The sequence below is a fragment of the Canis lupus genome, chromosome 15 (assembly GCF_011100685.1).
Source record: "Canis lupus familiaris isolate Mischka breed German Shepherd chromosome 15, alternate assembly UU_Cfam_GSD_1.0, whole genome shotgun sequence".
NCBI lineage: Eukaryota > Metazoa > Chordata > Mammalia > Carnivora > Canidae > Canis > Canis lupus.
Window position 1 is genome coordinate 55,453,447 of NC_049236.1, and position 27,882 is coordinate 55,481,328.

Consider the following 27,882-nt stretch of genomic DNA (forward strand, 5'->3'; position numbering starts at 1 on the left):
AGATTTTCTATGTAGCTTCTTTAGCCTGGTTAATTTTTTCTTTATGATGCCTCACAAACTCCTTGGTGGAATTCTTCATGGCATCAAATATTTTCTTAACTGAACCAAAAAATAATCTCCTTCAACTTCTTTTTAATCCTGTAGTTTTCTCTGCTTCCTTTCTATTTTCCATCATTTTTTTGTTTTACATTTTGATCTTTTGCCTCACTATACAGACTTTTCCACAAATCGGAATGCTGCTGTTTGAGCTTTAGCTTCTGTTCCAGCTCAGTGAGTCTTTCCTGTAAGATTTCTATTTCCTTTTTCTTTTTTTCAGTCACTACATTGGGAGAGTCTGGGTTGCAGTATGACTCACTAGAGCCCTGCTGCTGGAGCTCCACTTTTAAAGCCATGGTTATTAGTCATTCTCTCTCTAGCTCCTCCCTTAGCATCTTTGCTTCTGCAGAGTCTCCGTTTGATTAAAGAAGCTGTGTCTTCAGCTTTTCTTCTTCCAGATGCTGCTTGAATTTCTGATTTTCTGTAAGTAATTCAGTCCCTGTCCCTTTATCTTCCAATATCCTAATCTGTTCTCTTAGTTTCCTTAACTCTTCCTGTAATGAAGATAAGGCTTTTTCTTCCCTTTCCAGAGATATGTTTAATACTGCTTCTCTGTATCGAGATTCTTTTTCTGAGTGTCAAAGGACATGTCTTCTTCAATAAGGGCCCAACATCTTACAAGACTTCCCTTCAATGACTTATAATCTATAAAATATTCTTGTTCCTGTTGACATAGGGAAAGAGAATCCTTCTTATCATTTGATTCATCTTCACATATCTTTCTGACTGTTGATGCTTCTGAATCTGAATTGTGCCATAGAAATGTCCAAACCCCACGCCAGTTGCAATAACCAAGGCGAGTATAACACACTTATTGAGACCACTGCTGAACTGGCATTCACACAACTCCTTAGAGGGTTCCATTTCTTATTCAGGGAATAGCCATTTCTCAGATTCTGAACTAGAACGTCCTCTTCCTAGCATGGCATCATCTAAAGGCAGGACTAGGCTGATGACTTGTTTCATCACTACTTGATTTATCATCACTAGGCTGGGATGAAAATACAGTTTCTGGCTGACAGAATGTATACTGGCTACTGGAAGAAAAACCCTTGTTTTTTGTTTTGTTCTTTTTTTAAGATCTTATTTATTTATTTATTTATTTATTTATTTATTTATTTGAGAGAGAAAGAGAGAGCAGAGGGAGGGGGGAGAGGGAGAGAATCTCCAGCAGACTTCACACTCAGCAGGGAGTCCCACTTGGGCTTAATCCCAGGACCCTGAGGTCATGACCTGAACCGAAACCAAGAGTTGGTGGCTCAGCTGACTGAGACACCCAGCACCCCTAGCCCATGTTGAAATCTTCTGAACTCTATGCTCCTTCAACAACTATAGCTTCTTGATTTCTAATTTCTTCTAACTTAGGTGCCTTAAGGTTAATAATATCAGAATCATCACTGACATTTCCAAAATAGACACTTCTTCTCTCTCAATTGCTGGTTTCGTTTCCATCAACGCTGGATAAGCAGTTTCTTCTATTTACCCTGTGCCATTTTGGCTACGCTCTCCCTGCTCTGACTGCAATACTTAGAGCCTCTCTTGCTCTAAAGATATATATTCTAGAGTGAGCCCACAACTGTCACTGGCTATACCATGTTCAGAATTCACTATCTCTAGATCAGAACCCTCATGATTGGTGACAGTCCAACCATGAGATGAGTCACTGTCACTGGAATTTTCAGATACTTTTCAGGTCTAAATGGGCCACACCATCTCTACCCGAGTGTTTTGGCTGTCATGGTGGCGGTGGCCACAGCCTGTAAAAAGTACTCTAACCTTTATGTTTCAGATCCTATTCTAAGCCCTAGCTGTTTCTCTTTTGTAGTCTTCAGGGCTTAGAATTTTAATTAGTGAAAGATAGGATTGGTGGCATCAGTTTTTAAGATGACAACACTGAGTTGTTTCCAGGAGAGCAGTAACTCCAGCATTAGAATATCATCCCTCCTGAAATGTCTGAAATTTGAGACTATATTCCAAGAGAGTCCTTCTTAGCATCTGAACCCTCAGAGTCAACAAGTTTCTCATACAGAGTGTTTAGTAAATACATGTTGGTTGAATCGATAGTTAGAGAAGACGGTTGCCTATGAATAATTTGTACTAAAGGGACTTGATGAATAATATTATCTCCTCTATTAGTTGTTGGTGTCTGAGTGTCACCTTGTATGCCTGTGAGGAAAGGCAGAGTGCACTTTTGAAGAAATGAGAGAGTAAACCCATATGTTTTAGAGGTAAATAGTATAACAATGAAGGGACATTTGAGAGAGACACAAAGTATGGTGATAGAGGATGCAAAGCTCTGGCATCGAATTGCATTGACTCCAATACTGAATCTCTTATGTTTGAACCATGTTGTTTCTGGGAAGTTACTTAATATTTGTGTGTCAGTTCCAACTTATGTGAAGTGAGTAAGAAATAAATGTCCTTATAATACTTTTATAATAAAAGTACTTATGTGAAGTAAGTGAAGAAATAAATGTCCCTACCAAGCAAGCTTACTATGAGGAATGAGTGATTCAGTATGAGCGACACACATAGAAACATAGCAAATATGTACAGGACACATACAGAAACCCTAGGTAAGCTCCATGAAGTGAAATGGAGTGTTTGGGGGCAGCAGTAAAAGGGATGTGCTTTTTATTAAAGTGATGTGATTTTATTAGAGGAAGGGTTCATGAGACACTGAAGATAAACTTCCCTATTAAAACATTTGCCTAGGGCTAGTCCTGGGCATTAAAACAAACTGACAGTCACACTTTGCTAGTTTAGGAATATTTTTCTTCTTTATCATCTCTTCATACACATTGGCTTTTGATGAATTTTCACCATTTTAAAGTCATAGACTCACGTTACTGACCTCATTAGCAAGGGGCAAAGAAAAGCTGCATAGTCAGTTGATAATAAAAATTACTGCGGCCTCTAATGATCAATTAATTGAAATAATAGCTGCAAAGTGCTTAAAACTAAGTAAGCAAGTACAAAATAATGGCTGTTGCTAAATGGCTGCTTGTATATTATTACATCAAGTCAGAGTAATGCTGCTCCTGGTATCTGTGTGTAGATTGCTATGGCCACTGGACACAGCCATAGTTCGCAGACAGTACAACTCCAAGGGGCATACTATTTATGAAATGACCGTTCACATTATAACTGCCATTAATAAAATGCCATTACTCCTTTTAATGTCCTTCTATTTCTTTTTATTATTGATGTATAAGGGACATACAATAAAATGTAGAGATTTCAAGTGTTCATTTTGATAGATTTTGACAGCTGTATACACCATATAACCACCATCCAAAACAAGATATAGAACTGTTCTGTAATCCCATAAAGTTATTTCTGCTCATTATTAGACAATAAGAACCTACCTTATCACCACCTTGGTAACAAAGTTAACCGCTTTCTGATTTTTATGACCTTAAAATTATTCTGTTTGTTCTTGGGCATCCTACACATAGAATCATAGAGATGTATTCCTTGGTGTCTGGTTCCTCTTGTGCAGCATAACATGTCTGAGATTCATCAGAGTTGTGAGTGTATCAGTAGCATGTTCTTTTTTATTGCTCAGTAGTATTCCATTGTACGAGTACAATAGGATTTGTTTATCTATTTCTTCTTCATAGCAATTTGCTTTCTGTCATAGGGTTATTATGGATAAGGTTGCTGTACATATTCTTGTCAAAGATATTATATTGGCAAATGTTTTCATTTCTTTTCAGTAAGTATCTGATGCAAGATATATTGTAGGCTTTAATGCAAAAGCTAAAACTATAAATCATCTAAAAGAAGTGATAAGAGAATATCTCCAAGCCATTCAGAGAAGCAAAGATTTCTTTGATAGACACATAAAGCACTAACTGGAAAAGAACAGAATTGATAAATTGGACTTTGTCAAAAGAAATATTCTCTGTATCTGAAGATGTCATTAAAAAACAATGAATAGGCAAGCCCAGGAGTAAGAATAAAATATTTGCAATTTGTAAAACCAACAAAGGATTTTTGTCCAGAAAATCTATACAACTAATACAAATCAATAGTAAAAAGACAAAAGGCCGGGAAAAGGGGGCAAAACATTTCATCAGACAATTGACCATACAAATACTCACTAGAGGACTTGTATCACCTAATTTCAGGACTTATTCTACCCTAGAGTATTCTCATAGTGTGATATTGGTAAAAGGATACAAAAAATAAATGTATGAAACAGACCGATAGCCCAGGAAGAAACAGATATATATTTAATTAATTCCCCTTTTCAATTATTCTGCTGACGCTTGCTACCCTATTATCTTTTTAACACTCCAGTGTTCTCATTGTTCTTTCACTTCTATGACTTCCTCTCATAATGTCAGAAAATCACTTCTGAATTTCCATTTGCTTCTGTCTTTTTTTTTTCACTAGAGCATATGATATTAACCACATAGTAAGAAATATTGTTTTCTCAACAAAAGAACATCATATGCCATAATTGACTGGTAACTTACCTAATGTTATTTACCTAATGTTATTTGTAGATCCACAACTTATTTGTTATTACAAATATATCTCTCTTGGTTGGTTAAGGAAATGTGCTAAAGTTGAGACAAACATTGCAAGAATGTAAGGTTAATAAGAGAAAAGTGTCTCATGGCTCTCCTTATGTCACACTATATAGGAGACCCTGATGCCACACCTGTATATAAAAAGCCTGCTCTTTATCTCAAACTAGAACCCCTATAGGCCAGTCTATTTTTAATGTGAGATTTATTTAAATAGACTCAGTTCTGATCTCTTCAGTGATGTGGTGTGGTCAGCTATTAATGGTATTTTTAATTACATGATCCACAATTGAATGTTAAAAATGGAAGTAAGCCATAGTAATCAGCAACAGGGAGAGAATGATAATCCGAGACTATAAAGTTCTTAAATCTAATGCTTCACAGTCTTTTATTTTCAGAAGTATTATAAATTTTGATTTGGGGAAATATTTTCAGTTCTACAGATTACTTCCAATAACATGAATCAAAGAGAAAGCATCACTACTGGGGGTTTTAAAATGATTTTATTTGTTAAAGGAATCCCCAAATGAAAGCTTTTTGTGCATTTCTGAAAATTATAAAATGATAGTTCTATAAGAAGTCTGTTTTTATATTTGAAAATTTATCACAATCATCCAGAAACCTGAAATCAATAAATTAAAAGAAAATTGTACCCAAATAAAAAAAAAAAGATAAAGGAAAGGACCCAATTTGTTAGTTTTTCAGACAGATAATTATATCCAATAGCATTAATGTTAAAGAGCATATATAGAGGGCAGAGTTGCCTGAGTAGCTCAGTCAGTTAAGCTTCTGCCTCTTGGTTTCCACTCAAGTCATGATCTCAGGGTCATGATCTCAGAGTCCTGAGATTGAACCTCACCTTGATCCCAACTTGAGCCCCCTCATTCAGCTTAGAGTCTCATTGAAATTCTCTCCTCCCTCACTCCACCTTGCCCTTCCCCTCCCCACGCTTACTGGAGTGCACTCTCTCTCTTACTCTCTAAAATTAATTAATTAATTAATTAATTAATTGAAATAAAAGAAGCAGATATACCAGTTAGGAGGGGTTCTTCTTCTTAAATATTACATTTAAAAATTAGCCAAGAAATAAACACAATGACCGAGGCAAATCACAATATTGGAAGTGATACTGTTCAGGCTTCTGGAATAGTAGGAAATAACAGTCTCCAGCATGCACGAGCCTGACAATCACATCTGTTTTAGTGTGTGTGTCAGGGCCAGGAGTTGGGGGAGGCCTCCCAACAGTAGCCCACTCCCATTCAAATTGCAGAATGGAGAAGATAGCAAGAGAAAGGATTTCTGGTTTATTTTGACAATTTTCTAACACAGGAAGGAAAGTACTACTGACACCTGAGGACATAGCATATTCTGATCCGCGTGCTAGGTGCTTTTACACACTACCTTATCTTCAAACACTATGCTAGTTCCAGACATATGCAGGAGGTATTTTTATGGCTTCGTGACTTTTATTTGTTTACTAATTTTTGCTTATTTATTGCAAATGAAGATTTTAAATTTGAGAGAGATTGAGGAATAGCTCTCAAGTCACAGTCAGCACTGATATTCGAGCCCAAATTTGAGCTGGGCTAACTCAAAACACCTATTTTTCCCACTACCACAGCGGTATCATTCTCTGGTTAAGGACACAGACTTGGTGACAGGATCCCTGAGTGAAAATCCTGACCCTGCCATTCATTCATTGTGCCAACTTGACTAAGTCATTTGATCTTCCTAAAAGCTATATTTCTCACATATAACATGGGAATAAAAAAGAACCTGTCTAATAAGATAACCCTGAGGATTAAACATATTAATTTATGTAAAGCCCTGGTAAGAGCTCCCTATACATAATATGAGCTCAATAAATGCTCATTGTTATTAATACACTATGTAAATGTTATTATGGATATTAGTAAGTATGTATTAATTGGCATGTTGTAATAATTTCTGAATATCTTTTAAGTGAATTGAAGTGTAATCTGTAATTCCTTTTGAGAGAGAAACTTTATATACTTATTTACATTATACACCAAGATTTTTTTTGGAGAGAAAAACATATATGTGCTCATGGCATAGGGGAAATTATGGTCATAATTGTTTTGACCAGAGAAGCAATGGAGCTGAATCATGCCCATTACCCAATTAGCCATGATCTACAATCATCAAAACTATAGTTGCTGTCTTGACATAATTGTTCTTTTTATTTTGTTTAGGACATAAGGAGTAACTGTAGATAACACTATTTGACAATTAAAATCTAAACGATCACGGTGCTTCAAGATGTCTATCCACTAATTAGAAAAATGATTAACAAGGTATAATTTGCAAGTTTGTCAGTATTAGGATTTAACTAGTATTCCACTATTACATATTAAAGTTTAGAGATTAATTTTCTCTCAAAAATTATTAGTGCTTCATCCCCTATTTCATAGGAATGGATTTTAGAACACAAATCTTAAACAATTATTTTTGATAATGGAGAACCTATCCCCAAATCATGGTTTCAGACTTTTCATTCAGAGCAATGTAAACTCTTAGGGAAACTTATTTTCAACAATGGCAGGACTGCTTCACACGTTTTACTGTATTTCCCTTTTCCATTTCTATATACTGCTCTTTTTTTTTTTAGATTTTATTTATTTATTCATGAGAGACACAGAGAGAGAGAGAGAGAGAGAGAGGCAGAGACACAGGCAGATGGGAAGCAGGCTCCCTGCAGGGAGGTCAATGTGGGACTCAATCCCTGCACAAGGGATCACACCCTGAGCTGAAGGCAGATGCTCAACCACTGAGCCATACAGGCTCCCTAAACTGTCCTTCTTTTTCCTTAAGTATTCCAAGCATTAAAATGGCAGGGACATCTTAGCCTTCTCAGATTTTCTTTTATACATTGCAGTTTCTCATGAGGTTCTGAGTACATGCCTGCTAGGCATGTACATGTGATAATCTCAAATTACTATACTTTGGGTTTATCTTTGGCTTCACCATTTTCCCTTTGAAAAAGTCTCACTTTTCTTGATATCCTCTCCGCCTCTAGCTCAATTCTACCTTGAATTTCTCAATTCTTTCTCCTACTAGGCCAAAATATAAACCTATACTTTTATTTTTAAGATTTTATTTATTTATTCATGAGAGACACCAAGAGAGGCAGAGACACAGGCAGAGGAAGAAGCAGGCTCCCTGCAGGGAGCCTGATGTGGGACTGGATCCCAAGTCTCCAGGACCATGCCCAGGGCCGAAGGTGGAGCCAAACCACTGAGCCACCCAGGCATCCCCAAACCTATGATTCTTAATACTGTCCTTAAAAAACTCTTTAAAATAAAACAATACAGGATGCCTGGGTGGCTCAGTCGGTTAAGTGTCTGCCTTCCCCTCAGTCATGATCCCATGGTCCTGGGATCTAGCCTCACGCCAGACTCCCTGCTCCACGGGGAGCATGCTTCTCTCTCTGTCTCTCTCTCCCTCTTTTTTGCTCATGAATAAATAAATAATCTTTAAAAAAAATTAAACAATATGTTAAGCATATTCTTTCATTCATCCATTCATTCATATAAAGTGAATATTAACTATTTGCCAGGCTTTATTTCAGATTCTGACAACACTTCAGTAAACAAAACAAACTAGAATTCTCTCCTCGTGTTTTAAGGGAGACATGAACATACATAAACCAACTAAATGAGGAACATAGTAGAGACCACTAGGTAGGTGAAGAATGGCCAGGATGGCTTCTTTGAATGGGTGGTGTTAGAGCAGAAGTCTAAAGATGAAAAGTGCCAATTCTGAGTATATCTGTATTTGGGGCAGAAGGAACATCAAATGAGGAGCCCCATGCTGGGGATAAATGGCATTTTTTGAAAGACAAAAAGAAAATCAAAATGTGGTTAGCAAGTGTGACAGAAAGTACAAGTTCAGAGTTCTTTGTTGCAGAGTTGAGAATCCATTCTAAGTAACATTTAGTACATTATTAAAGGATATAAGGAGGTTAACTAAGAAGGTTGGTTTAAGGTTGCAGATTGGGTCCCCAAACTCTAACTTTCAGTAACAGAACCATGTAGACAATAGGAATACTGAGAGATGCTGCTCTAGCTTCTAACTTGAGAACAAAGGACTGATCATGTGACATTGGGAGGGTGTTCGAAAGATGGCAGTTCATCAAACAGCTGATAAATGCCCACTATCTCACAGAGAAAAGCTTGGAGTTTAAAATGTTAATATGATTTCAAGTGTGTTTTATGCATTTTCATATTCTCCAAATTCTGCATCATGGAAATAAAGAAATAGAAAAATATGAAATATGTCTGAGCTCCCCAACATCACAGAATTAGTGTGAGAGCACAAGAGCTGTGGTGATCAGGAGCACCGATCTGTGCCTTAATTTATAGAGTGCCTCTGAAGGACATTTAATCAGCAGGACCAGCTCTGCCAACATGCATAAGAGCTGCTCGCCCCTATGCGGAATCTTATTAGTATGATCAAATGGAAGTGACACCTATCCCTTGGGAATAAGTACATCACTTGTGTAGGACTCTGAGGTGGAGATAATTGACCACTGAAAATGAGCATGAACTATGAAGAGTTTGGCAGAAAATGCATGATTTTCACAAATGTCATTCAAATCTTACACTCCTAGAGTGACACTACCACACTGCTAACAAAGCCAAAATCATTTTTATAAAGGAACCTGAAAATTGAGACGTTTAAACTCCATCAAATATACTAAAAAAGGTTTTCTCCTTGTACATTTAAAATGCATCATATTTGCCAATTAGCTCATGTTCAGAAACCATCTTTGCTTCTGTGACTAGACAAGGGATACCAGATACTTGTGACCAGATAACACAATGAAGCAAAACTGAATCCTTTAGCACTTCATTTAATGCCTTAGATTTTAAGATAAAACTTTTTTTCAGCTTCATTTTGCATATGATTGGGAAATAGTTAAAGTCCATTCATTCCACACAAATTTCTACCTATTTCAAGCAAAACACTTTACTGTTTAGAGACAGTGGGAAAGATATACTGGCTGTGTATCAAAATGACCTGGGGAAATGTGCTAAAATAAAGACTTGGGGTTCCACTGCAAGATTCTTATTCATTATTATCTCTCAAGGGTTCAGAGAGCCAATACATCTAATGCATTCATCAGGACTTGAATATTATTGCAGTCTGTCCCCAAGCAGATCTCTTAGTAAAATTGCATGATTTTCATCTTATCAAAGAACTACAGGGGAAGAGTTTTTACAGAACTAGGACCCAAACATTTTGAAAAAGCCATTTAAATAGTTACTAAATAAAGGACATGATGAAAACTTAGCTCCCCAGGAAAATCTATTAGAAGGAGTCCCTTTCTTCCCCTAAGGTTTACATTCCTCTGATATCCCAAGCACTTAGGAATATGATTCAAAGAATATTTGGAAGGATTATATAATAATAACAATAATAGTAACAAACAGAACAAAATAGAAGTAAAAGATTATAAATTAAAAAAAACAGTGAGGTAGTATTCAACAAATAAATATATTCAACAAATAATACATTATGTAAATAAAAGCTAGAACAACTTCCAAAACCAGAGAAACAGACTAATCTCTAGGACACATAGTGAAAATATAAACAAAATAAAAACAGATTTGGAAATAAGAATGGGACTGCAACAACATAGAAGATTTTTACGAGACTAATGTTTATAATTACAATTAATAAATATGAAATTATATATATACATATATATTTTAAATGTATCAATTACCCAAGCCAAAGCTGTGGAAAACTAAAGCCTAACAGCTACACAAAAAAAACAGAACAAGTTTGTAATGACTTGCATCCTTAAAAGAATTCTAGGTTATGTGGTTTTTATACCTAAAGTAATAAAGCTTACTGCTATAGAATCTATTCCTGAGAAGAGAAATTAGCAATGATCTCTTATGTCACAAAGAATCAATAACAATGGTCAATAAAGATTATTAAAAAGATGAATACAGGGCAGCTCCGGTGACTCCGCAGTTTAGCGCCGCCTTCAGCCCAGGCGTGATCCTGGAGACCTGGATCAAGTCCCACATTGGGCTCCCTGCGTGGAGTCTGCTTCTCCCTCTGCCTGTGTCTCTGCCTCTCTCTCTCTCTCTCTCTCTCTCAGGAATAAATAAATAAAATCTTAGGAAAGAATAAAATTGAATTCTTTAAAAAAAAAAAAAAAAGATGAATACCAGAGGCACCTGGGTGGCTCAGTAGGTTAAGCATGTGACTCTTGATTTCACCTTAGGTCACCATCTCAGGGTGGTGGGATCAGGTCCTATGTCAGGCTCTGCTTGTACCCTCCCTTTGCTCCTCTCCCCACTTGCTCTTTCTCTCTCCCCCCTAAAATAAATAAAATCCTAGAAAAACAAAAACAAAATAAAACTCACTAAGGAAAAAAAGACAGATTCGCAAATAACATACGATATGCAAAATATCATGTAATTGTAGAGCATTTTACAGATCATAAGAGATTATTATGAACAACCTCATCACAATGAATCGGAAGCTTTAAAAATGAATATGTTTTACTTAAAATGTTAAGACAGCTCAAGAAAATACAGAATATATATAAGATCATTTGAGATTAGATTTTCAGACAAAAAAATGATTGGATCCCCCAAATAGAGCTCAAGTAAGATTGAACTCTACTGCTCTCTAATGTAAAAGTTCAAGCAGTTCAGGGCTGTGGAGTAGCCATGTTCCAGATCACTTCTCTATCATTTCTAATATTTAGTCCGTATCTCTGTGATCTAATATCATGTCTGGATGTCTGGCCATGTCTGGCCATCACAGCAAAACAAAGACAGTTTTATAAAGAAAATTACATGCCAATCTTATTTACGAAATTAAATATATATATCCTAAATTAAACTATTAAAAACTTGAAAAGGGAAATATCTATACATATAGAGAATATCCACACTTGATATATAGCAAAAGTGGCACTTTATCAGTGGATAAGGAGGTATTATGCAATAAATGGTCAAGGCCAAATGGTTATCTGTTTTTAAAACAGGTGAAACCAGATCATTTTTACATTACCTTATATGAAAATAGTAATTTCCATGTAGATTAAAGTTTGTAAAGCTAAACTTTAAAATGCTTCGAATAGGGAGGCCTGGGGGGCTCAGTGGTTGAACGTCTGCCTTTGATTCAGGGTGTGATCCCGGAGCCCTGGAATTTAGTCCCGCGTTGGGCTCCCTGCATGGACCCTGCTTCTCCCTCTGCCTGTGTCTCTGGCTCTCTCTCTCTGTGTCTCTCATGAATAAATAAATAAAAATATTTTTAAAAAAATACTTGGAATAAAAAATATGTCTATGTGAATTTAGGACAGAGAATTATTTCCTTATTAAAACATATAATCTACAAATTATAAACTACATTATTTTGCAATAAAAATATCTGTATTACAGAAGATATCTAAAACAAAAAGTATAATGTTAAGCCACAGATTTGGAGGAGATATTTGCAAAAAAAAAAAAAAAAAAAACTAACAAAAGAATAATATCCAGAATATAAGGAATTCCTTCAAATCAATCTGAAAGAAAGAACAATTGAAAAAAAAAAGGCAAAACACTTGAGTATATATTTTATAGAAAAACTAGGCCAATAAATATAAAATATTAGCCATTGCATTGGAAAAATACAAATGAAAACAAAAGTGTGATTGAGAAAAGCCTTTCAAAGTTTTAATTCTGATACCAAGTACTAGTGGGAACACACATTGCATATGAAAATATAAAGCAGTATAAGATTTCAAAGAGAAGTTGTCACAACCTAGTAACACTGAAGATTCACCTACTTTACAACCTAGCAATTCTACTTCAATGTGTACACCCTAGAGAAAAAAATCCTGTTCGTGTTGTCTGTAAGACAGGTACAAAAAAGTTTATTGAAGCTTTGTTTGTAAAAGTAAGAAATTTAAACACCAATATTGATAGGAAAATCTCTTCTTAAGTATTCAACATGGAATAATGTATAACCATTAAAATGAACACCAACATTACTCAACATAAAAATTTTTATAAATTATAGTAGACCTAAAGAGGTATGTCTTAAGAATTAGTCTGACTCAGTCTTTACCATATCCCTCAAGGACTTTAGGTTGATTAGTATCAATCTGTTCAGGCTGCTGTAACAAAATGCCACAATCTGAATAGCTTATACACAACAGCCATTTAATTCTCACACATTTAACTCTGGAGTTTAAGAAGTCTAAGTTAATGGAAACCACAGGTTTGGTGTCTGATGAAGACTCACTTCCTGGATGATCATCTTACCACTGTAGCCCCACATGGGAAAAGGGGCTAAGGAGTTCTGTAGGTCCTCTAATATAAATGGTGCTATCCACTATTGTGACTTATCCAGCTCTCAAAGGCCCCGCTTCCTAATGTCATTACATTGAACCGTACATTTCAATATATGAATTTGGGGAAAACACTCTAAGTCATTCAGCATAGAGGAAGACATAAATAATTTAAAGTCCAGATATAGCTGGTGCAGCTCTCCCGGCAAAGTCAAAAATTGTTATCCATCTTTAATCCTATCTAAAACCTAAAAGAAGAGCAATAAATCTATAAACAATTTTAAAGAAGTGTAATAAAAATCAATGTGAATACAGGAATAACTTTTAAGGTTGACCTATGAATAAAAGATAAATATACATATATGTATATATATGCACACATATACATACAATTATATATATATAACTGAACATAAAGTTATATATATAACTGAATATAGTTTTAGATAGATAGATGATAGATAGGTGATAGATAGATAGATGATAGATAGATAGATGATAGATAACTGAATATAAAGGGAAAGTAGTCTCTAATATATAATACAATGTTTATTATGACTGAAGAAATACATAACTGAAGAAATATAGAACACTAGCATATTCATGTTACTGACCCCAATGAAACACAATTTGAGTTGAGTACAAATTTATTCAATGAAGGAAGCAGAAAAAAACAAAAAGAATGCTGATGTGCAATAGAAATTAATAGTATAGAAAATACAAGAAATATATAGAAAATTGATAAACTTTGAGAAATCTGAAATCCAAATTTGTTAGCTTATAACTAGAAAATAACTTTAATAGTTTACCCATTTGAAATATATTAACCGGGGGATCCCTGGGTGGCGCAGCGGTTTAGCGCCTGCCTTTGGCCCAGGGCACGATCCCAGAGACCCCGGATCGAGTCCCACGTTGGGCTCCCGGTGCATGGAGCCTGCTTCTCCCTCTGCCTGTGTCTCTGCCTCTCTCTCTCTCTCTCTCTGTGACTATAATAAATAAATAAATAAATAAATAAATAAATAAATAAGAAATATATTAACCTGCTGGACTGACACAGACAGTAATATGAATGGTAGAAAGATACCAATATATATAGTTCAATGCAAATTTATAAAGAGTTTTATATAAAGCAAGAGAAAACACAGAAAGAGGAATGGCTTCCCACGTTTCCACAAATTTCTTTTTTTTTAATATTTTATTTATTTATTTATTCATGAGAGACACAGAGAGAGAGAGGCAGAGACACAGGCAGAGGGAGAAGCAGGCTCCATGCAGGGAGCCTGACGTGGGACTCCATCCTGGGTCCCCAGGATGAAGGCAGCGCTAAACCACTGAGCCACCCGGGCTGCCCTCCACAAATTTCTAACAACCTACATATCTCTTAGTGATTTGGATCCTACCAAGCAAATAATCAGTAAAAAGTAACCATGCACATTTCTGGTGTTTACTGTGATACTGCATGAAGGGACTGTCAGCACCCAAGGGGAATCACTTATCAGGTCCAAACTTCAGAGTTGTCTAATTTTAACTGCATTTGAGTGCTTTATCATTTAATACCTCCCTTTCTCTTTTTTTTAAATTCCTTATCAACTTAGCAGTTAAAATATTTTATTCAATCTCTCAGGATCACAATTTGATAACTCAGTTAAAGGAAGCTATTTGATATGCTTAGTTAAAGGAAGATGTTTCATCAATGAAAACAAATGAAAGCATTTTGACTTCCCTAATTTTTCTTAGTTTTTGCTACCTATGATACAGAATGCTATATAAATCTGTTACTATACAAAGTAATGTGTGTCTAATTCATGACACTTCCACCAAATTTAAAATTTCTTATTTTCTTTTTTAGTTTTAGGCCCCTCATGGCATTTTTAAAATGTCTCCAAAGTATTTAGGTTTAGTATAATTTTGTTAGTACTATTTAGCTCCTAACTGGTTGCTTATAGAAGAAATTCCCAGTTGCAAGTAACGGTCAGAATTTTGCTAAATAGGAGAGTCCATTCTAGTTACATGAAGGAAATAGTAAATAGTTATAGATTCTTTAGAAGGACTCCAGATACTGACTCTAAAATGAGTTATCAGGGATACCCTGCAATGTCAAACTCTCCTGCCAAGAAAGCAGCTACTTGTGACAGCTATTGAATTAAGAAGCTATTGGCTTCAGATCTACACGCTCCTGCCCTGATCCAAAGGCCACTGGATTAGGAAGATGCTGCTAAATTTGGAAGTTGGCTGTATACCTGCCGCCTCCTGGAGGATGATATTTCCACTGTGTTTCACAGCAGCAAAATAGATCTCCAAATTCTATGTCTTTCCTCATATGACTCAGTTCCAAATCCAAGTCTATTGAGCATACATCAGAGTAGTAGAATCAGTCTCAGAAAGAACTCTAGCTACAAGAGGGCCTCAGAAATGTAGTTTTAAGCTTCCTAGTATCTGGGAGCACCTGGGTGGCTCAGCCGTTGAGCGTTGGCCTTCATTTAGGGCATGACCCTGGGGTCACAGGATCGAGTCCCATGTTGGGCTCCCCACATGGAGCCTGCTTCTCCCTCTGCCTGTGTCTCTGCCTCTCTCTCTGTGTCTCTCATGAATAAATAAACAAAATCTGAAGAAAAAAAAAAAGCTTCCTAGTATCTGTAGGAAAGGAGTCTGGAAGATAGAAGGGGTTTGGAATGCATATTGGAAAACCAAACCAACAACGATGGACTCACAAGCAAAGAATGGCAAAATCTCACACGGAGTCACAAATAATTACACAGTAAAAAGAAAAATGGGAATACTGGCAAATATATTTATTTATAAATAAGAATACTATGATTTTTAATCTTGTACAATAAGTAAATTGCTATTGAATAACACTTTTTTAAAAAGCTTTTGGGAATCCCTGGGTGGCTCAGCGGTTGAGCGTCTGCCTTCCGCTAAGGGCATGATCTTGGGGGTACCGTGATCGAGTATGCATGGAAGCTCCCTGCATGGAGCCTGCTTCTCCCTCTGCCTATGTCTCTGCCTCTCTCTGTGTGTCTCTAATGAATAAATACAAAAAATCTTAAAAAAAAAACCTTTTGCATAAAATATGTATTTATTATTTTAATAATTAAAGTATTAAAAGTCCATTAAGGCTGTTGAAAATTAACAAAATATAACCAAATTATGCGCAATAATAATCAGAGTAAGGGTAAAAGGTTTTATATATACATATAAATATATATGTAAATATAATGTTACATATACATATATAGCATATGACATATATCTGCATTTTTTCCTTACTTATCATTAAAGATCGTTGAGATTGTTAAGCATTCTAGAAAAAATGAAAACAATTTATTGTGAGATTTTAGCATATGCTGTAGTAAAATACATGTCAACAAAAACAAGATGGTGGTTGAATGGTAAATATAATAAGGTTTTTACATTGTACTCTAGAGAAACCAACAAAAACTAACACAAAGTGTCATAGTCAAAAACTCTAATGCAGAAGATAAAATAGAATATTTTTAATTTCTAAAAATTTACTGAAATAAAGCAGAAATTGAGAAACATAAGAAAAATAACAAGTATAAAATACTTGTCATGATGGAATATTTAAACTCAACCATGTCAAAAACTACATTAAAAATAAATGGACTGACACCCCATTTAAAAGCAAAAGATTGTCAAATTGGATTATAGAAAAAGCAAGATTCCAGTATATGCAATTTGCAAGAATCCTATTTTTTTTTTAATTAAAAAGATATGTATAGGGGTACAGATTCAACCAGTTAGGTGTGTCTGTCTTTAGCTCTGGTCATGATCTTGGGATTGAGCACATACACACTGAAAATAAAGTATGGGAAAAGACAAACAAATGCAAATTCTTAGTTTAAGAAAATGAATGTTGTATTAATAAAACTCAAAATAGACTCCAAGACAAAGAAATAAAGGGAGGCAAGTCATAATGATAAAAAAGAATTCATTAAGAATACATAACAAAATTAAATATGTGCATGCCAACCAAAAGAGCTTCAAGTTACACGAAGCAAAAATTGAGAAGACTTTAGGGATAAATTCAAAAGAACCCACAATGATAATAGGATATTATCTCCCTCAGAAATTTCTCCCTCAGAAATTAGTAGAAAAATCAGAAAAAAAAAATTCAGTAAAGTTAAAAAAAAAATGAATAGTATTATCCAAGTTGACCTAACTTACATCTATGGAATATTACAACTGAAAATCTGAGAAATTAATTTTATTCAAGTTTACATACAATATTTACCAATATAAATCAGGTATTATAGCATAAAATAGATCTCAATAAAATTAAAATGCACTGAACTCACACAGATAATGTTTTCTGCCCATAAGAGAATTAAATCAGAAATCTATAGCAATAAGATATCTAAAAGAAATTCCCACAAAATTGGAAATTAATAACACACTTTAAATACAAAGGTTAAAAAAAGAAAAAAATTGCAAGTAAAATTTGAAAATATTTTGAACTAGATGATAATGAAGGAACAGCATAATATTGTAGAATATAAGCTAATGCTATTTTTACAGTTTTATATTGTCCATATTAGAAAATGTATTTTAAAATAGTTAAATCAGTGACTTAAGGTTCTGTCTTAAGAAGATAAAGCAGAATAAATAAGATCATAAAAATAAATGTGAAATGAATGAAATAGAAAATAGACAAAAATAGAGAAAACTAACAAAGACAAAATCTGGTTCTTTGAAAAGATAAAAAAAATACTGATAAGCTCTTAGCATGACAAGTCAATAGTAAGAGTGAGACAGACATTAAAAAGTTAATAAAGAGATATTTTGAACAATATGGTAATATAATACAATTTTATGGTAATAAAATTAGCAACTTAAATAAAATGGACAATTTTCTTGAAAAACATCGCTTTAAAAAACTGCCCAAAATTTTAAAAATTGAAATAAATCCACATTTATTATAATTTGTCAATATAAACTGTAATGCTTTCCAACAAAGAGCAATACAGACACTAATGACTATATCAGTGAATTATACAAATACGTAAGGAGAAATAGTGTCCATTCTCTTTAAATAGATGAAGAGAGAAGTACTTTTATTAGCACTCATTATTCCAATCCTAAAATCAAAGAAAAGCATTGTTTAAAAACAAACAACCAATCAACTAAATAACTCATGAACATAAATGGAAAAACTAATGAGTAAAATAAAGCAAAATAATGAAAAGCAAAACTTTGTTGGGGGGTAAAACTCTTAGAGTTTGCAAACAATAAATAGGGTACAAATCTACAAATCTACAAATTATTAGAACTAATTGAAAATAGTATGACCAAAGAAAAAATATCATTACATAAAACCATTTGAGTTTCTCTTTAGTTTAACCCACAACTGAAAAATAAAATTCAAGGGACATCTGGGTGGTTCAGTTGGTTAAGTGTCTGATTCTTGATTTTGGCTCAGGTCATGATCTCAGGGTCATGAAATTGAAACCCACATCAGGCTCCGTGCTGTAGTGGAGCCTTCTTGGGATTCTCTCCCTCTATCTCTGCCCCTCCCCCTTCTCTCTCTCTCTAAAAAAAATAAAATAAAATGAACAAAATGAAATTCAAAACACAGTTTTTTCAGGGTTCTTCAGAGAAACAGAACCAACCATATATATATACACACATAACAAATACACACACAAATATATATATACATGCATGTATATGTGTGTATATATATCTGTGTATGTATGTGTGTGTCTGAGGGAGAGATTTTGAGGAACTGACTCACATAATGTGAGGGCTGTTAAGTCTAGAATCCATGGGGCAAGCCAGCAGTCTAGAAAGTCAAGCAGATTTCTATGCTGCAATATCAAGGCAAATTCCTTCTTCTTTGGAAAATCTCAGACTTTGTCTTTTAGACTCTCAAAAAAAATTGGATAAGGCCCGATGAGAGTACTCTGCCTTACTTTCAAAGTTAACTGATTTTATTTTTTTTAAGATTTTATTTATTTATTCATGAGAGACACAGAGAGACAGAGAGAGAGAGAGGCAGAGACACAGGCAGAGGGAGAAGCAGGCTCTATGCAGGTATCCTGAGTGGGACTCGATCCCAGGACTCCAGGATCACGCCCTGGGTGGAAGGCGGCACTAAACCACTGAGCCACCCAGGGATCCCTCGAAGGTAACTGGTTTTAAATGCCAATCACATCCACAAATACTTTCTCAACAATATCTCGACCAGTGTTTGACCAAATAACTGGGCAGTATAGCCTAGCCAAGTTGACATGTAGAATTAACTATTGCTGTTGTCAAATCTTCCCCAAATGATCTACAGATTAGTACCAATCTCAACAAAAACTCTAACAAGTATTTTTTTTTGTCAGAATTGATGTGCCTATTCTAAAACTTTTATTATTATTATTATTTTTATGGAAAGAAAAGGGCATTGAACACCCAAAACAATTTGAATAGCTGAAACAAGTTTGACAAGAAAAACAAAGATCAAATTTAAATAATTTGCAATACCTGATTTTAAGACTTATTACAACCCAAATAATAAAGACAGAGGGTTTTATTAGTAAAAAGACAGATAAGTAGAATTGTAAAGGAATAAGGAGTCCAGAAATATACCCCGGACAATTGATTTAAGTCCATTCATCAGGTAAAGGAATCTTTTCCATGGATGTTCTTAGAACAACTGGATATTGGTGGGGGCAGGGAGGATGAACTTTCATTCTCACCTTATTCCATACACAAAAATTAAACCAAAATAGATCTTGGACCTAAGCATAAAACTGTAAAGATCCTAGAAGAAAACAGATCATTTTCACAACCTAAAAGAAAATAGAGTCCTGAGACTGACAACAACAAAACACAAATTCCAGGAGAAAAAAAACTGATAGATAACAAATTTTGAAATGTAAAAATTTCTGCCCTGCTCATGAAATGACACCAGTAAGAAAATAATATGCAAACCACAACCTGGTAAAAGTATTTATAGTACATATGTCTAACAAAGCACTTGTTTCAAAAACATATAAAAAGCACAAATTAATAATTTAAAAATGACAGCTTGACAAAAAGTAAGCAAAATACTTGAATAAACACTTTTTAAGAGAAGATCTATGAATGGATAATAAATATATGAAAAGCTATGAATGGATAATAAATATATGAAAAGGTTTTTAATGTCATTAGTTCCTAGAAAAATATAAATTGTAACCACAATCAGATACAACTACAGACCACGTAGAAAAACAAGAATCCAAAAGACTGACAAAACCAACAATTGATCAGAATGTACCGCAACTGGTACTTTCATATATTATTGTTGGGAGTATAAAATGGTTCAATGTTTTTAGACAACGGTATGATATATATCTATAAAGTTAACCTTGTATCTGCTCTGTGAGCCAGACATCCAAGGGAAGGGTTATATATGTACAACAGGATATTATTGGTAATAAAAAGAATGATAAGCACAATGACTTACTACACACAAAAAAGCAGACACAAAATAATACTTGCAATATGATTTTATTTACATAAAACTTATAAAACAAATTATTCTAAAGGGACAGAAATTGGATAATAGTTGAAGGAGCATTGTGGAATAATTAGTAAGGGACATCAAGGAACATTCTGAAAAGGAAAGAAAGAAGTTCTTAATCTCGCTATAAGTGGTAGGTATAGGGTATATGCTATTGTCAAACTCCCGTACTGATCAGTTAAGATTTGTGCGTTGTTTTGTTAGATACATCTCAACAAAAATCATCAGAGAATTTTAAATATTTCATGTGATGTTTAAATGGCACAATTTATATAGCTCACAATATGTTCAAAATCTTCGTGGATGGCATTAAACCAACTAACAAAACAAACCTGCACTTTTGGGTTATTGCAATTTTACTTGTACTTTTATCATACATTGCAGTTAGAAATGCCCCCGGAAATTTACAAAGGACTTCTATCCAAAAGACATGAAAGTTAAAAAAAAAAAAAAAAATGAGAGTCCTGAATGAGACAGAGAGTACCAAGAAGGGGAATGTTGTATATTACGATTATAGCAATAACTGATGATGTCTTTCAGATATAAAAAAAGAAAACAGCCTCTCATGAGAAATATTTGCCATTAAAATAATTGTATTTCTCATACATAAGCTTATCTTGAAACGAGAAGCACACAACTCACTTGGCTATGAGAATTAGCATTCCGAGGTGTATCAGCCAACATCATTTTTTGGGTTGGTTTATTCCAAGCCTTTGAGATTAGAAGTTTGCAAAGAAAATGCTGACACAGTCTTGGTTCTGGCAGTCAGATTGCTTGCATTATAATTAGATAAGAATTTAATGATATTAACTGAAGCTGAGCAGAAAAGCTGCACAGATAAATTAGACAAATAGGATTTATGAGACTTCATTTCTGATGCAAAAACTACATTATCATTCAGTTAATATGCCCAGTCCTTTAAAATCAGCATAACAACATAGATTTCATATCCATCTGGGGCAAAAATTTGAAAATGAACCCTTAAAATTCTAGCAATAATCATTGCTTGGCAACAGGATACAGATTTAAAGTGAGTTTGCTTTTGTTTCTGTCTTCATGTAAACCACCTTGGGACCACACTGAGGATCAGGAAGCTTGTCAACCAAAAGACCAATAAGTCCCTCTCCAGTGGGATAAATATAGAACGAGACTGACAAACCTCATCTGCAAGAAAATTAGTGCAGCCGTAGGTAGCAGTAGGAAATAAAGTATTAATTGCCAAATATGCAGAAAACTAATAGAAACTGAAGTGGGAGTAGTTTTATGGATTCAAAATAAGTTCACTGACATGATAAGAGTGCCTATCAGATGAAGAGGGAATTATTCCAGGTTATTTTTTTTTACCTTTTAATCAAAATAAATATCTCTTAGAAAATATGACTGATTAATTACAAAAAGTAGATAGATCTTGTTGGCATTAATGAAAGGGAAATTCCCTCTTATTTGAAAAAAAAATGTATGCAGAGCCTCTTAGAATAATACTGGCAAGCATGAATATCTCATAAAGCTTAAGAAAATAACAAAAAAATATATTACATCAAGTAGATAGAGGGAACGGGTTTAACGTAATTGTAAGTGATCTTTTTGTTTGTTTGGACTTTAAACTTCCTTAGCAATCCCGTTAGTAGTAGTATATCATCCACCTTGGTAGAGAGAGAAGGAATGTTCTGGTTAATTTGCCTCCAGGAAAGACTTTCTTTTAAACAACTTTATTTTTCAAACACAAAGGCACTTGAAAAATAGAAAAATAGTTTAATTGTGTAGGAATGAATGGCCTCCTTTGCGGTATTATCAGCACTTTATCTTCCTCTAAATTGCATTTGAGATTTTTAAAGGGGGAAGAGGTAGCTGAAAGTTAGGTATATTTATTTTTAGTAGATTCTTCTTTGTTGTTCTATGATACAAATATGTTCAAAATTCAGCTAATGGAAACTAGAGTTTCCGACTTACTGTGGCTCTACTTATAATTTTTTGACTTTACGAGGGTGCAAAAAGCAAGATGCCTTCAGTAGAAACTGTGCTTCGAATTTTGAATTTTGATATTTTCCAGGCTTGTGATATGCAGTACAATACTGTCTTATGATGCTGGGCAATGGCAGCTCCCAGTCAATCACGTGATCATACACTTACAACCATTCTGCACCCACACAACCATTGTTTCTCACCTTCGGTACAGTATTTAATCAATTACATAAGATATTCAACACTTTAACCCTATTTAGTAGGGTTTGTGATAGATGACTTTGCCCAACTAAAACTTAACTGGGGCTAATGTAAGTGTTCTGAGCGTATTTAAGGTAGGTTAGGCTAAGCCATGATGTTTGGCAGATTAGGCATATTAAATGTACTTTTGACTTATGATATTTCAATTTATAATGGGTTTATCAAGACTTTAGTCCACTGTAAACCAAGGAACATGGTTAAATAGTATCTCTAATATACCAATATAAAATCCATGTGTATAGCAAAGATTTTTCATAAAAATAAACAAGTGCCCTACAATGATATCTAATTTTTTTGTTCTAACATTATCTATGCTTCTGAAAAATCCAAAAATTTTGGCTCTAACCTATTTGCAAGTTGGCAATATTATTGCCTGCAAAGTGGAAGTTTAACAGCAACAAAAAGAAACTGCATTTTTTCTATGAAAATTACTTTATCAATATACTAATTGGTTATTTTTACAAGAATCTTGCCCATGGCAAATATTTATTGTTCTTCAAATTTTACTATAACAAATGCTTATTGTTTGTTATAGTAAAGCCATGCAGGAGCCATGCAGGAGCTCACAGTTTAGTTATAGAGTCATAAGACAAGATGTAAACTATGAACACTAGAGCAACATGGAAAAAATGATGAAGTCAAAATATGGGAACAGAGGAAAGAGTTCTGGCATGCTAGATGATGCAGGCAGTACCAATGCTATTTTTTGTCCCCCCCCCCACCCCGGAAAAGAGTTTGCTGAGGAGATGGGAGAGAGAAGGGTGGAGAAGAGGGATAATCCAAGCAGAACAGCATGTGATAAACAAGATAATCAAGAAAGAGACTGACACAAGGCACATATTGGTGACTAATGACTCAAGCAGGGTTGAGTAACAGGATGGGTACCAGTATGGTGGTGAATGTGTCTGCCATGGTGGAGAGGAATAAAAGGGGTGCATGTGCTATATTTAAGACACTGAGGCTTTTTTTTTTCAGTTTTTCAGTTTTTATTGTTTTGCTTCCATCTAAATTGATGTTATAGGATCTAAAAATGCATATGGAAGAAGAATGATTAAAACATTGTAAACCTAAATTATACGTCATTATGCGTGTCTTGAGACTGGTAAACGTTTAATGTTAATGAAAATTGAGGGTCGCGTGGTCCATTAACACAAAGCTTCTGAGATCTTTAAAATAAATAATTATTTCCCCAAACTGTTGCTAAAGGTATCTTGTATCTGGGTTACATCATGATGGTTTAAAAAAAAGTTTCTCTAGTAATCTCAAAAATTGTGTGTTCATATTTGCTCCAAGACCACCCTCTCGGAGTCTCAGCCCTGTTTGCTCTTGCAGCAGGATTTCAGGGATGTCTGCGGAGCTCCTGCCCCTCCTCCTGCCTCCCTCCCTCTTCCTCCCCTCAACCAAAGACACTGAGTTTTATCTAGAAACACATAGGATGGATCACTGATCATAGGAGAATGGTGTAGTGGAATCTTTAAGAAGGGGAGTTCTAAGAAGTGGTAGGGTGGTTAACAGACTCAAATCTTACAGAGATTGAGGTCAAGTAAAAATTAGGACCAAGAAAAGTTTCTTTTTGTTGTTTTGTTTTGTTTTGCTTTGTGTTTTTCATGTGCAATTAGATAACTGGTAGTCTTACTTTTTTTTTTTTTTTTTTTTTTTTTTAAGTACGGAGTGAACTACAAGGTGGTGGTAGAGATGTCAGAGAAACAAAAGGGAAGTAATGAATCATAAAACTCTCAGTCACATCCCTAACACATGCATGTGTGTGTGCATGCACACATGCATGATGAGCTTATAAGAAACTTTCTTGAGGAGCCAGAAGGTGGAGATATTCCTCTTGTGTATGGGGCAAAGATGGGGTGCTGGAAGCAGAAAAAAGGGCAAGCACTGTGGAATAGGAATAGATAGGGAAGGATTTGTAGCATTCCACATTGTTCCACTCAGATCACTGTCTGTGTGAACCAGTGGGCTTAGACTGAACCATATCTGAGCTTTCCTCTGGTTCTTCTCCTTCCCCTGTGGATTAGATCATTTCAAAGAGGCAAAAACAGAAGGAAGGGTGAAATCATCTAGTTTGCATATCTCTGTGTGTATACTGGTTATGGAGCAAGAAAGAAGACAAATAGGAAATACATGGCAAAATTGTTAACAACAGAAGCCCTATGCTCAGAGGGGTACCCTATCTCTACACCTCAAACACCAGGGCTCACACTTTTAAAGTTTACCACTTCCATAGTGCAACTATGGAAGTTGTTAGCCTCAAGGGTATTAGGTTTCCTTGCACCTCTTCACAGGCTTTCCTAGACCATCCAAATAATCTAAATTACTTGGCTCCCTCAGTCTTTTTTGAACCACTTTGCATTATTTTCCTTCTTAGTTTCTTGACTAACTGAAAATAACCCATTAATCAATTTTCTTGTCTGTTGACTATGTGTTCTCTCTCCCACACTTCATTGCCATTTAACAGCTGGACCTTCTATGTATTGTTTAATAGTTCAACCCAAGCACAAGAAGAACTCATCAGTTATTTCACATGAATGTATAAATTATTGGAACTCAGAGTTTTTGGAAAATGTTGGGGAATGACCAGAATGGCAACAGATGACAACAAAGGGAGGAAAGACTGGAAGGTGATGTAGCTGGTTATCTTTAACCAAAAGGGCAGATAATCTTATGAGGCCTACAAAATCAATGTTTTAGACCTGACTATCTTCATTCCATTAAAATTATCCATAGCAGATTCCAGCCCCTAGATGCATGAGAAGTAGCCATAAGACAAATAGGTAGAAGACATTTTTTGAAGGGGTAAAGAGTATAGGGATGTTTATTAGAAATGTAAGCTAATGAGAAGTATTGACAAGGAGTGAGGAGTTAGTGCTGGGAGGATGAGGGTAAGAAAGCTTAAAAATATAATTGGGGGCCCTGCAGAGGTATGGAGAAACTTGCAATTTGGGTATAGCTTAAGGATGACAAGAATCATTCAATCAATATAAAAACTTTTCTTGAGTACCTAGAAACAAAAGATTCAGTTATAAGCAAAAGTTAATATATTTTCAACTTTCATGGGCTTAACAATCTAATGGGATGAGGAAATTACTCCAGTGTCATATTAATCAATGTGTAGGTACAAGCTGAGATTAACTGCCACACAAAATGAAGAGTAAAAAAACACAAAAGCACAAAAAAATATGAATCTCTGAAAGCACAGTGAAGAAGATATTTTGACGTCAGAGCTAAAGGGCAAGTAGGAGTTACCTATGGGGGTGAGAGGGGGGAAAAGGCAATAGAGAAACAACGTGGAAATGCTGCACATGTGACTGAAGTCTGAGTTAGGGAGAGTACAGAGGAAGAAAAGTATAGAGAGTGCAGAACACAGCTTTGAGAAATTTCATGACCTGAGTACGAGAAGAGCATTCACCATCAAAGGAGACAAAACAGCCAGTTAGACAGAAGAAAATCAGGGGATATAGCTTTGGGAAAAGGGAAGAGAGTTTCAATAAGGAATGAGCTACCAACAAGGTCCCACACCACTGAGAGATCAAATAAAATGAGTTCTGGAAAAATTTCCAGTGCATTTAACCACTTAGAAGGGACTAGTGCTATTAAAAGTCATAATGAAGTGGACTGAGGAGGAAGTGGGAAATAGAAAAAACAAAAACTACACACCAAATTGGGGTATTGGGGATATTAGGAGAGAACTAAGAAGTAGCTGAAATGAAAGGATTTTTGAAGATATGAGAAAATCATGTTTAAATATCTCAGAAAAAATCCAAATAAGAGGTAGAAAAGGAAAACTTAGGGAGAGGAGAGGTCATTAGTGAGAGGTAGGAAGGGATATTATGAAGCACAGGTTAGTGGCGGTGGTAGGGGGTGCTACATGTGGAAGGGATGCTTTACCACATACACACATAGAAGTTGTTAGGGTTCATGTTAAGGTTTTCTAACAGGGAGTACAGGAAAATTTATGTTGAATAAAAGCCCAAGTCAACTGCTAGGAATGAATGAAGGGGTGGTGTATGCAGCTATAGGAACCTGACCGTAGTCTAGTGTGCTCTAGGCTGCTCCTTCTGAAACATGGGAAAGACCCTGCTTAATACCATTTGCTGCTGTGCTAAGCAGTATCAGGGAGGGTCTTTCCTATGTGTCAAAAAGCAAGCAGGCTATGGGAGGACTAAACTCAACATTTAGCCTGAATTTCACATACACATACTTATAAGAAACAATATCCTGAGAAAAAATAACTCCTTACAAGTATGGCCTCTATAATCCAGTTAAGAAAAAATTCCAATCCCTTAGGTCTATATTTATCCTAAAATACTTCCTGCAACACAAAATCTCAACCTTAAGCAGCTATATAATAAAATAAGTCTAACAATATTTTCCAGACCCCTGTAGGCAATCTATTATGTTGTACAAAATACATTAATTTAGAAGAGAATTTTATAATAGTTGAGTTTTCAAAATTTGAAGTGATTCAGGCATTTGAGATAATTCTATTTCCATTTGTTTTACTTAACGCATTGGTCATTTTTTCATTGCATTAATACAATGCCAGCCCCATTTGTAGCTACGTGCATTTGATGATAAGGCACAACTGGGCATATTTTAAAAATAGGCAGTAAATATCTCTCTAACAAAATATTATTGACTCTTATCCCTGGTTCAGATATGTTATCTCCGGAATAAAACAAAGACTCTCTCTCTCTCTTTTTAGAAATGTAATAAAATGTTTTAAAAGACTTTAAAAACAATGTGGAGATAGAAAAATTCAAGGACAGATTTCACAGATTTGGGAAAAAAGTAAATGTTAATTGATGACCGACAGAAGGAAAATATCAAAACTTGTGTTTGCTTCAGTTCTTTTAAGCGAATGTTAAACATTTTTCAAATCAGAAAGGTGAAGTAAACAACATATGGAGGGATGTGAGGCCCGGGAAAGACAATGGGATAGTAAGTGAACACCTGGCTAGCCCAAATGAATTAAAATCTAATCCCAGATGGAAAACACCTGAAGGTAGAAAGGGACAATATTTTTGTTATTATTTTTATCCTCACAGCTACTCTCTAAGAAAGATAAAGTAGGAACAGTTTCCCCTTTTCCATTTCTTACTTGTCAGTCTCCACCTGTCCCTGATTGCACGTTCCCAGAACCACAGGCTCTCAGCGCTGGCAAGGGTCTTGCAGATCAT

The 27,882-nt window shown here is 35.0% G+C and overlaps 1 pseudogene; it reads right to left on the minus strand.

Moving 5' to 3' along the window:
• Positions 1-161: 161 nt before the first annotated feature.
• Positions 162-27,882, minus strand: LOC100685384 (annotated as a pseudogene).